Source organism: Chrysochloris asiatica, unplaced genomic scaffold (assembly GCF_000296735.1).
Source record: "Chrysochloris asiatica unplaced genomic scaffold, ChrAsi1.0 scaffold00118, whole genome shotgun sequence".
NCBI classification, from domain to species: domain Eukaryota; kingdom Metazoa; phylum Chordata; class Mammalia; order Afrosoricida; family Chrysochloridae; genus Chrysochloris; species Chrysochloris asiatica.
This window is the reverse complement of record NW_006408636.1, coordinates 7,558,364-7,569,035: the sequence shown is the minus strand read 5'-3', so window position 1 is coordinate 7,569,035 and position 10,672 is coordinate 7,558,364. Positions and strand designations below refer to the sequence as shown.

The following is a 10,672-nucleotide window of genomic DNA, read 5'->3' as shown; positions in this document are numbered from 1 at the left end:
GGGTTTCTAGGATATACCTTTTGGCTGGTTGATGATGCATGGAGGGGATTGGAACCATGGCAATGAGATGATATACGATGGAATGAATGTAAAACTAAAGTTCTCTCATGTAAACTACCGTATAGTTCACAATAAAACATTTTTTTAAAAAAATCATTTGGTCTGACCCTACCAAGGCAACTGCACTTCCAGCCATCACATTTTTGTTGTTATTAAGTGCTGTAGACTTGGTCCCAACCCATAGCAACCCTATATTGGGTTTCTGAGGAATGGCTGGTGAGTTTGAACTGCTGACTTTGCAGTTCACATTGTTGTTGTTAAGTGTTGTCAATGTGGTTCTGATTCATAGGGACCCTATGTAGGGTTTCTGAGGAGCAGCGGATGAGCTTGAACCGCTAAACTTTGTGGTTCAAACCAACCTTGCAGTCCAGTGCTTTAAGCCACAGCGCCACTCCCGAACTCACATTAAGGGTGAGTTAATTGAATGACCAAATATAACAGGCTAATTTTTAAGTTGATAATTTTGTATGGCCCACAAATAATGTTATAAATTATGACTGAAAAAAGGTTCTCTGCCCCAGCATTACATGCTGAGCATCTAATGGTTTCACCATTTTCTTTGCCTTTTTTGCAAGAATGGTTCTGAAATGGAAATGTTTTTACCAGCGGCTTGAAGAAAACACTAAAAACCAGATTTGTTGATTTCTACGTAATTTTCATCCTTTCCTTTTTTGACATGTTACATTGGTACTGCTCTTGTATTTTTCAATAATTTTATCCTTTTCTTTCATAATTAAGTTAATTTGCATTTTGCCACACTTGAACTTAATTACAACTTCCTTGACAGCCTTTATCTCTTCAGATATCATTTTGACAACCTCAACATTTTCTTTCATAGATAATTTCTCACCTTCTGTTCATGCCTGTGATGGAATAAGCTTTTTCAAAAAAGGGAAAATTGGAATTCAGTTCTTCTAAAAATTAAGGAATTTATAATATGATCTTCTCAAACATATGACTATCTTAAACAAAAACAAATGAAAACTATCAACCTCATTATAAGCAAATTCAGTAAAATATTTAAGAAAAAAGAAAGCCATGAAAAGTATGTTTTTGTTTTTGTACAGACATTGAATGTGTTATGTGAGGAAACATTCTCTAGCTTTGGAGGAAAATAAGAAATGGAATTTTTGATGGAAAGAATTTCAAGGAAATGAAGGTGTGGATTTTGAAAATTGTAATAAGTTGTATCAAAATTACAAATCACTAAAGTGAAAAGTAAAGATTAACAATAAGGTAAAAAGTAAAACCTCTCCAAACATGGAAAAAAAGTGTTTTGCTAGATTTTAATGAAAATAAAGGAAGTTATGGAATACTGGTGTGATGCTGTGGGTTAATGCACTCACTGGACTGCACGGTTGGTGGTTCAAGCTCACCAGCTGCTCCTGGAAACCCTATACAGAGCCGCTATGAGTTAGAACCAACTCAATAGCACTTAACAGTAATCATTCTGGTGGTTGGTGGTTGGTGGTGGTTCTGTGCCATGGAGTCAGTTCTGACTCATAGTGACCCGATACAGGGTTTCTGAGGCTGTAAATCTTCACAGGAGCAGAAAGCCTCATCTTTCTTCCAGAGAAAAGCTGGTAGTTTCGAACTGCTGACCCTGAGGTTAGCAGCCCGATTCATAACCACTATGCTACCAGATCTCCTTGTAATCATTCTTGTGGAAAATATTTTGGTTTTCCTTCTCTGACAGGTTTCCGCCTTACACAGATACCAGCTTTCACAGGTTTTACTGTACATGGTTTATTTACTATAAACCTTTAAATGAATTTTTATGTATTATAACTAAGAGGATGATATATAGAATATATTATTTCCTAAATTTATTTTACCAGAAGAACCTTATTTTTATATACCATGTGTTAACATTTCTCATGAGATTAATGTTCTGAGGAACGGCATTTTAAAAATGCTTGTGTAGCCCCATTTTACATTTCTGATCTATTTCCCTTTAACTCACTACATAAATCTTATGCTTAGACCAAATAGCTCTTAGTCTCCCTGAGGCATGTTGTTGTTGTTAGGTGCCATTGAGTCGGTACCGACCCATAGTGACCTTATGCACAGCAGAAGAAAACACTGCCCGATCCTGGGCCAACCTCACTCCTGTTTCCACACTTGAGTCCATCAATGCTGCCACTTGGCAAATTCATCCCATTGGGGGTCTTCCTCTTTTTCTCTGACCCTCCACCTTACCAAACATGATATCCTTAGGCATAGTTGGTCTCAAATACAATCCAAATCCTAATTCTGCTTTGCCCCTCTGGAATGCTCTCTCTCTCTCTCTCTCTCTCTCTCTCTCTATATATATATATATATATATATGTTGTTGTTCTTATGTGCCGTCAAGTCGGTTTCGACCCATAGCGACCCTGTACAGGGTTTCCGAGGCTGTAAATCTTTACGGGAGCAGAACCCCTCATCTTTCTCCCGCGGAGCGGCTCGTAGTTTCGAACTGCTGGCCTTAAGGTTCGCAGCCCGATTCGTAACCACTACGCTACCAGAGCTCCGTAGCTCTCTCTATATATATCTTCTCTAGCTCTAAATATCTATATATTTTCATTGAGATATATTATTCTAATACCATGAAGTTCACCATTTTAAAGTGTACAATTCAGTAGGTTTTAGTATAGTCACACCATCACCATTTTCTAATTCCAGAACATTTTCATCACCCTAAAAAGAAATCCACTCCCATTAGCAATCATCCCCCCCCCCCCACCACGACACACACACTCCCCTCTTACCCAGCCTCTAGAAACCGTGAATCTACTTTCTGTCTCTATGGGTTTGCCCATACTGGACATTTCCTATAATCTCTGTATATCTAGATTCTACCCCTCTACCCTATATCTGTTTATTTGTACAGCCATTTGTTCATTCATCCAAAATCAAGATACTCTACCAGACTACAAACATACAAAAATAAATAACATTTTTCCTTCAAGGAACTCCCAGTTTAGTGAAGTAGACAGACATGTAGAAAAGGGAACTACAATACAGTGTTTAAGTGCTATGATAGTTCTATGAACAGTGTCATAGAAACAAACAAGCTTGAAAAATACATTATAGATGGACCTGGAACTGAAACCACCTTACAGCCAAACAATAGGCCCACAAAATAAACAGTAACACCCAAGAGGAAAGTGTTTCTAAGAACAATCAATTATACGATGTCAATAGGACAGCAAAGATAAGAAAGAAGAAAGGAGAAAACCTGGATGAACGGAAACAGGGAACCCAGAGCAGAAATGGAGAGAGTGCAGACATTGTGGATAATGCAACAAATATCATGGGACGCTTTATTTGAAAACTATCAACTGGGAAACAAATTTGTTCTGTAAAATTTCACCTAAAGCACAATGAATTTTTTTTTTAAGAAAATTAATTGTAGTAAATCAGAGGAGGTAGCATTTAACTGGGTCATAATTTAATTCATTCATTCCTTCATCAAATATTTTCTTGTTTCTATATTTTGTTCCAGACATAATATAAGACTCTGAGGATACAAAGATGAACAAGGGGAAAAACACCTTTTAATCAAGGAGCTTAGTTCTCTAGAGGAGGAGATGAATATATAAACAGTTTCAAAACAACGTGATTGTTGTGTATTAGAGAAATATTGTGCTTGCTATGGGAATAAAGAGAAAGGAGTGCCTAACTCTGCTAATGGAAGGGAGATTAAGGATCTAAAGCCTTAGTGATTTTGAAGAAAAAGTTGACACTTACAAAGTGGACGTATATGGAGGGGGGTGACATTTCAGGCAGAGGGATTAGAACTTCTCTGACTGTGCTAGCCTATTTCTTGCACTAGAGCACCTAATATCTGTGCCACTGTTACTAGCCCCTAATCACATACCTTGACTGATCCCTTTCATATGTGAATATGTAATGAAGATTATCATTGCTGATGTCAGATGAAAGCAGAGAATGCCATAAAAGTGTTTACTTGTGTTTTATTGACTGTACAAAGTCATTCAACTGTGTGGATCATAACAAATTATGGATAGCATTGCATGGAATGGGAATTCCAGAGACTTAATTGTGCTCATGTGGAACCTGTACATAGCCAAAGAGGCAGTCATTCAAGCAAAACAAGGAGATATTGCATGGTTTAAAATCAAGAAGGGTGTACGTCAGGATTGTATCCTTTCACCATATTCATTCAGTCTATATGCTGAGCAAATAAAAGGGGACTTCAAGATGTTAGTGGAAAAATGGAATTGAAAGATAATGGAATTTTTTCACAAAAATTTTGATGCCCCCTCTTAATCTGAGAAGCTAGACTACGAAGAAGCATATGTCATCCGGATTGAAGGAAGTCTTATTAACAAACCTGTGACATGCAGATGACACAAACTTTCTCAAAGCAAAGAGTACTTAACTGATGAAGTACTCAAAGACTACAGCCTTCCATATGGATCAAACATCAACATAAGAAAACAAAAATCTTCACAAGTGGAGAAAAGATTGAATTTGTCAAGAATTTTATTTACTTGGATTCACGATCAGCACCCATAGACGTAACAGTCAGGAAATGAAACAATGTATTGCATTGGACACATCTGCTACAAAAGTCCCCCACTCTCTTTTTTTTTAACTTTTTATTCTGAATTGAGTGGAAGTTTACAGACAAGATCAACTGTTTTACATTCAACAAATAATACATTTTGTTTCATTTCAATGATTGCGATCCCTTCCGTGGAACAAGAGTTATCTGCTTCCTCCCTGTGGCTCCTATTTTCCTTCCACCCACTTTCCCATCTCTTCTTGACATTGTCCTTGGGTATATGTTGCCCCTTTGATTTTGAATGATTGACCCTACTATCATTCATAGTGAGTATATCTTACTAGTGTTGTTGTTGCCCCTATGTACCTATCTACCACTTTGGTGAAAGTTGTTCCCCCTATATACCCATCTACTGCTTGGCTGAAAGATGGTGTGTTCCTTTCCAGACCTGTAGGGTTCTCAAGGGCCACAGTCTCAGGTTCCTCCAGTCTCTTTCTGACTAGTAAGAAACTAAAGTAAAAAAATAATTTTGAGTTTTGTTCCACACATTATGCCGCTCTGTCCAGGACCTTTTAATGTGATCCCATTCAGAGCAGTTGGTAATGGTAGCTGGGCACCATCTAGTTCTTCTTGTCTGAGGGTCATGAAGACTGGTTTTCACATGTTCCATTAGTCCATTGGACTAGTTGATTCCAAGCATCTTCAATTCTCATCACTCTTCTTTCTTCTGTACACAGAGAAACCAGTAGCTGCACTTTAGATGGTCAGAGTCCTAGTGTGGCACTGTGGGTTAATGTGCTGAACTGTAAAGTCGGTTCGAACCACAAGGTTGGAGGTTCAAGCTCACCAGCTGTTCCTCAGAAACTCTATACAAGATTGCTATTGGTCGTAACCAACTCAATGGCACTTAACAACAATAACTCACCAAAGTAGAATGTAGAACGTTGACTTTGTGTACTATGTTATGCCAGTTGACCATGGTATCTCCTGAGACTATGGTCCTGAGTCCCCAGGCTCAACTACTAATTGCTTTAAGATGTTTGATAATATCTAAGAAATTTTCATCATTTTGTCCACTGTATGCACCACCACATTCACAGTGGTGTTTCCAGGAAAGGCAAATACTCATGTACCAATATCCATTTTACACTCTTGTGTATTTGTGGGATATATATATATGGGATATATATATATATATATATATATATATATATATATATATATACACACACATATATGTATATACATGCACATATACACACATTCTACTCTTCTTTCCATAATCATTCGGCATGTGTCTCCTGTCCATGTATCTGCCCGCAGAACACTGTTGTTCCAACGTTGTATATATATCACGACTTACCTCTAACCTGTTTGCCTCTATCCCCTTTAGCCCTTGTGTACTCACTGTGTCTTTACCTGTCTTCTTCATAGTTCTGTGAACCTCCCTTTTCATATATATTGCCCCTCCTTTTCTTGTGTATTGTCATCCCTATGACCCAAGTTACCATGTATCTACCCTATTCTCCCTTCCCTCCCACCCCTGACAGTCATCAAAGAATGTTTATTTTTCTCTCTTTCAAGCTCATGTATTTATAGGATATAAAAATGTGTGTGTGTCACTCTTCCTCCCTTACCTACCCAGCCTGTCTCAATCCATGTATCTACACCCAGAACACTCTTGTTCCAGGGTTGTCTACACATCACTATTTACATCTCTCCCCTTTAGCCAATGCATACTTCCCTGTGTCTTCACTTATCTTCATTATTCTTCTTCCACCCTCCCTCTTCTTGTATACTGCCCTCCCTCTTAAAAGATCTCCTGAAGGTGTTTAAAAGTAGTCACTTTGAAAACTAAGGTACACCTGACCCAAGCCATGGTGTCTTCAATAGCCTCATGTGCATGAGAAAGATGTACAATGAATAAGGAAGACTGAAGAAGATTGCTGCCTTTGAATTATGGTGTTGGCGAAGAAAATTGAATTTACCATGGACTTCCAGAAGAATGAACAAATCTGTGTTGGAAATTCTAAGGAGCCAGAATGTTCCTTAGAAGTGAGGATGGCCAGACTGAGTCTCATGAACTTTGCATTTGTTTTCAGGAGAGAACATCAGAAGTCCCTGGAGAAGGGCAGCATGTTTGGTAAACTAGAGGGTCAGCAAAGAAGAGGAAGACCTGCAGCAAGATAGAATGGCACAGTAGCTGCAACAATGGGCTCAAACTGGAATGATTGTAAGGATGGTGCAGGATCAGGCAATGTTTAATTCTGTTATTCATAAGGTCACTATGAATCAAAACTGACTCAAAGCAGCGAACAATAACATCAACATCTTCCAAAGGCATTTTGTAGTCCTTTAGGATAGTAGCTTTGTCTTATCCCTCATAGCCCATTCACTCATTGTCTAGCATACTGTTTTATAAATAAGAACTATTTTTATGTATCCAAATAAATGATAGAATGACAGTTGAGAAAAAGTTGTTGACATTCGCAAGAAACTGCTGACCAAGTCTTCTATTATATTTCCCACTTCAAGGGCCTGAGGTCTTTGTGTAGATGAAGAGTTTTAACATGTAATAAACACATGAATGCTCCCTTTGAGGTATAATTCCTATATAAGAATTGAGAGACTAGCTCCTTAGAGAATTAATTAGAATATTCCTTAGAGTATTCCTTTCCACTGTTAACAAAGTATTGCAAATTAGCTATGTGATTAAAAATTGTGATTGTTGTTACTGTTGTTGTCAAGTGCCGTTGAGTCAGTTCTGACTCATAGTGACCCTGTCTAGGATTTCTGAGTAGTGTCTGGTGGGTTTGAACTACCAACCTTGTGCTTCAAACCAACCTTGTGGTCCAGTACATTATCCTGCAGTGCCACACCAGGACTAACTATGTTAAAGATCACTGACAAGGCCAAGGAACCATCTTAGAAAACCACCTTTACATAGCTAGGTATTGTCAACAACAACAACAACAACAAAAAATGTTGCCCTTGAGTTGATTCCAACTCATGACAACTACAAATATTTCAAGCACTCCATGGGGGGGGTTGTTTTTAATGTTTTATTATGAATTACATGATAGTTTACATGGGGGAACTTTAGTTTTACATTCATTCCATTGTATATCATCTCATTGCCATGGTTCCAATCCCCTCCATGCATCATCAATCACTCAAAGGGTATATCCCAGAAACCCGCCCCCTACACTTCCCCCTCCTTCCCCCAGTTTTCGGCCCACAATCCCTTTCCCTCTCTGGGTCCAAAGTCCTCAGTTGCTTCATCACTCCACGTCATCATCTCTGCCTCCATCTCAGGCATCTCTGTTTCTCTGGGTAGGGTCCCGCTCTCGGCTCTTCTCCGTTGATGGTCCCAGAGTTCTCTGCTCCTATCCTGGAGATTTAATCACTCCCTTCCTTGTTACAAAACTTCCACCTTTGCATTTCCAACCCTCATAATCCGTCCTTATAAGCATTATTCACTACCGTATCACGAGTTACCCATCTGTATCGCCTTTCATCAGCTCCACCCAGACAGATTGAATAGTACCTACTGGAGATTCTGCCTTCTGCCATGCTCCCTAGTACTAGGTTCCCTCTTGAAAGCTTGTAAGCCAGTCACTTCTTGCCTTTGTAGTCCTCCCCTCCCAATTTGAGTATCCAATGTCCAAGCTGCCCTTCTCCGTCCACTCTGTGTGTGGGGGTGTGTGTGAGTGTTTGTTGCTGTGAGGATTTGTTCCCTCTTTTGAGTCGCTACTGCATAGGTATAGGTCAAGTTCATCAGACTGTATTAGCTCACTCTTTTTTTTTTTTCCCCCTCTTCTTTCCTCTCCTGGTTGAGCTCCGACCATCCAGTTATCCAATCCAGGTCACGTGGGTATCATTTGCAAGTGTGGGCGCTCCTGTGTATATGTCCTCTCTTCCCGTTAGCCGGTAGCTCCACTCTCCTCTCGAGTCCTCCGTGGCCACGCCACTGACTCTGGGCCCAAGAGTCCCCAGGTCTCTTCACAATGTTTGCCAGCCGGGTCCCCAACTGGGTCCACAGAAGTCCACTGAACATTGTAGGGCTTAGCTTGCCACTTCATTGCTGCTTTTACCCCCACTTTCCCCCATCGGTGATGTGTTTGGTCACCAATCAGAGCGTGCATTTCCGTTGAGTCTTGGAAGGGGGTCTGCATTGACAGGACCTGGCCACTTGCCTTGATGTTTTCTATGGAAGTGATTTGTTTATTCTTATAGTAACAGCCCATCTGCCTCCATTTTTCCTGCAGGTCTTTCTTTCAAGAGGTATCCTTTATTGTTCTAGCCACTCCAGGTTGGTCTGCTCGTCCTTTCAAGTAGAGATGTCTCGTCTCTGGAGATCTGGATGTGGTTCCGGTTTCTACCTATAGTTTTATGTGTTGCAAAAGCTCCACACAAAGCCTTGTTCACTGGGTCCATAGGGTTTTAATGACTGTGACCTTTCAGAAGTAGATCAACAGGCCTTTCTTCTTAGGCACCTCTGGCAGATTCAAATCACTAAACTTTTTTAAACGTTAAGTAGCTGAGCCTGTAACATTTGCACCACCCAGGAACTCAGATATTGTCAACACTGGTGATTAATATAATTTGTATTTCAAACAGAGACTGATTAGGGTCAAGGAAATAAACAGGTTCAATAAAGCTGCTTCTTGACAACCTCTGAAAATTGTAAAGTATTGGTGAGATAATTGACTAAGGACAACATCAAGGGAACACCCAAGCAGAATAGAGGGTTTTCTTCAGTTTCAGGGAGTTTTTCTCTAATTCTTACCCCTTCGATCCAAGAGGGCCTCAATATATAATTTCACAAGATCTGTGGAGCATCCCACAGCTGGCACAGCTTCCAGGTGCTCTCCTCCTATCAAAAGTATGTGATTGCTAGTGGAGTCTGTGGCTCCTTCCTTAGTGTTGGTAGAGTTCCCATGGTTTGTTTAATAATAATGGGATACAGCACTGATAAAGTTAGTGTTGCAATGAGTTGTAACAGTAATAGCTTTAAACCCACTATTCTTGGATTTCAGGCAAGCTACCCAGAAATGAAAGTTCTCTGGTTGATGATCAAGTCCTGGAATACTGGAATATTTATGTGTGGCAAGGGCAAGTATGTATCTGCTGAAAAATGGTGTGGCCTGGCATTCCGTTTCTTTGGCCACTTTGGCTTCCTCAAGAGAAGCTATAAAGCTCAGGTGAAGAGGGGAAGGGTTAGGGTTGGGTGGGATGACTTAGGGGGCAATTCTATCTTACTTGGTTAGGAAAGGATCTTTGCCATTACTCCTCTCAATGGCTCCATATAAACCCAAGAGTTAGGGGACTTCAAAAAGTAATTTCCGATGGTGGAAAACAGAAAGGATGGAGAACACAAAGAAACTTATGGATAGCAAATAGAATCTAATTAAGAGAAATTCAGGATTGAGCTCTGAAAAGATGCATCATTGTCAATGTTGGTACATGTAGAGAATGACTATTTAAAAAGGCATTTTCTCTAGTGAAGGACTCTGAGTTGCAGACTTCTTGGCCATTAATTCACAGGAGGATTAAGGTTGGGGAATTGGTGGACCAAAAAGCCTTGTTACCAAAAGTATCTTCCTGATTAAACAGACCTAGCACATTGGGATCTTTCTTCTCCAAGGTAGTACTGTATTTTCTCCCTAAAATGACTCTCAGATCTCAGAAGATAATGATTAGACTCTTGTGCTATCATCATGAGTCTGGAAAACTTTTCCACATTTCCTTTTCCTCTCAAGAAATCTATTTGTTATTTTCTTTCACAGATGAATGTTCTGTATCATCAGCTCATGGAAACATTAGATAAAAACAAGGGCTCACTTTTTAGTGAAGAGTGAGAACTGTTGGGACAATGCATATGAGGAGGCCAATCAATGCAATATGAGGAATATTATTGTGAGATGTTGAATATTTAAAATTTGCAATAGTTTTTCTTGAGCTTCTGTTTGGCATTTCAGGCCCTGTTTTCATGTTGTTGAATGGAAATTTTAAAAATAAAAGCATTTTAACTTTTACCTTACTGACCAACTCATTTCTGGGGAACAAATGAATTTTCCAAGGTTCTATATTGAAATA

The 10,672-nt window shown here is 39.5% G+C and overlaps 1 pseudogene; it reads left to right on the top strand.

Annotated features, from left to right (window-relative positions):
- The window catches only part of LOC102820030, a 185,351-nt pseudogene extending 174,917 nt beyond the window's left edge, over positions 1 to 10,434 (top strand).
- Positions 10,435 to 10,672: the final 238 nt, after the last annotated feature.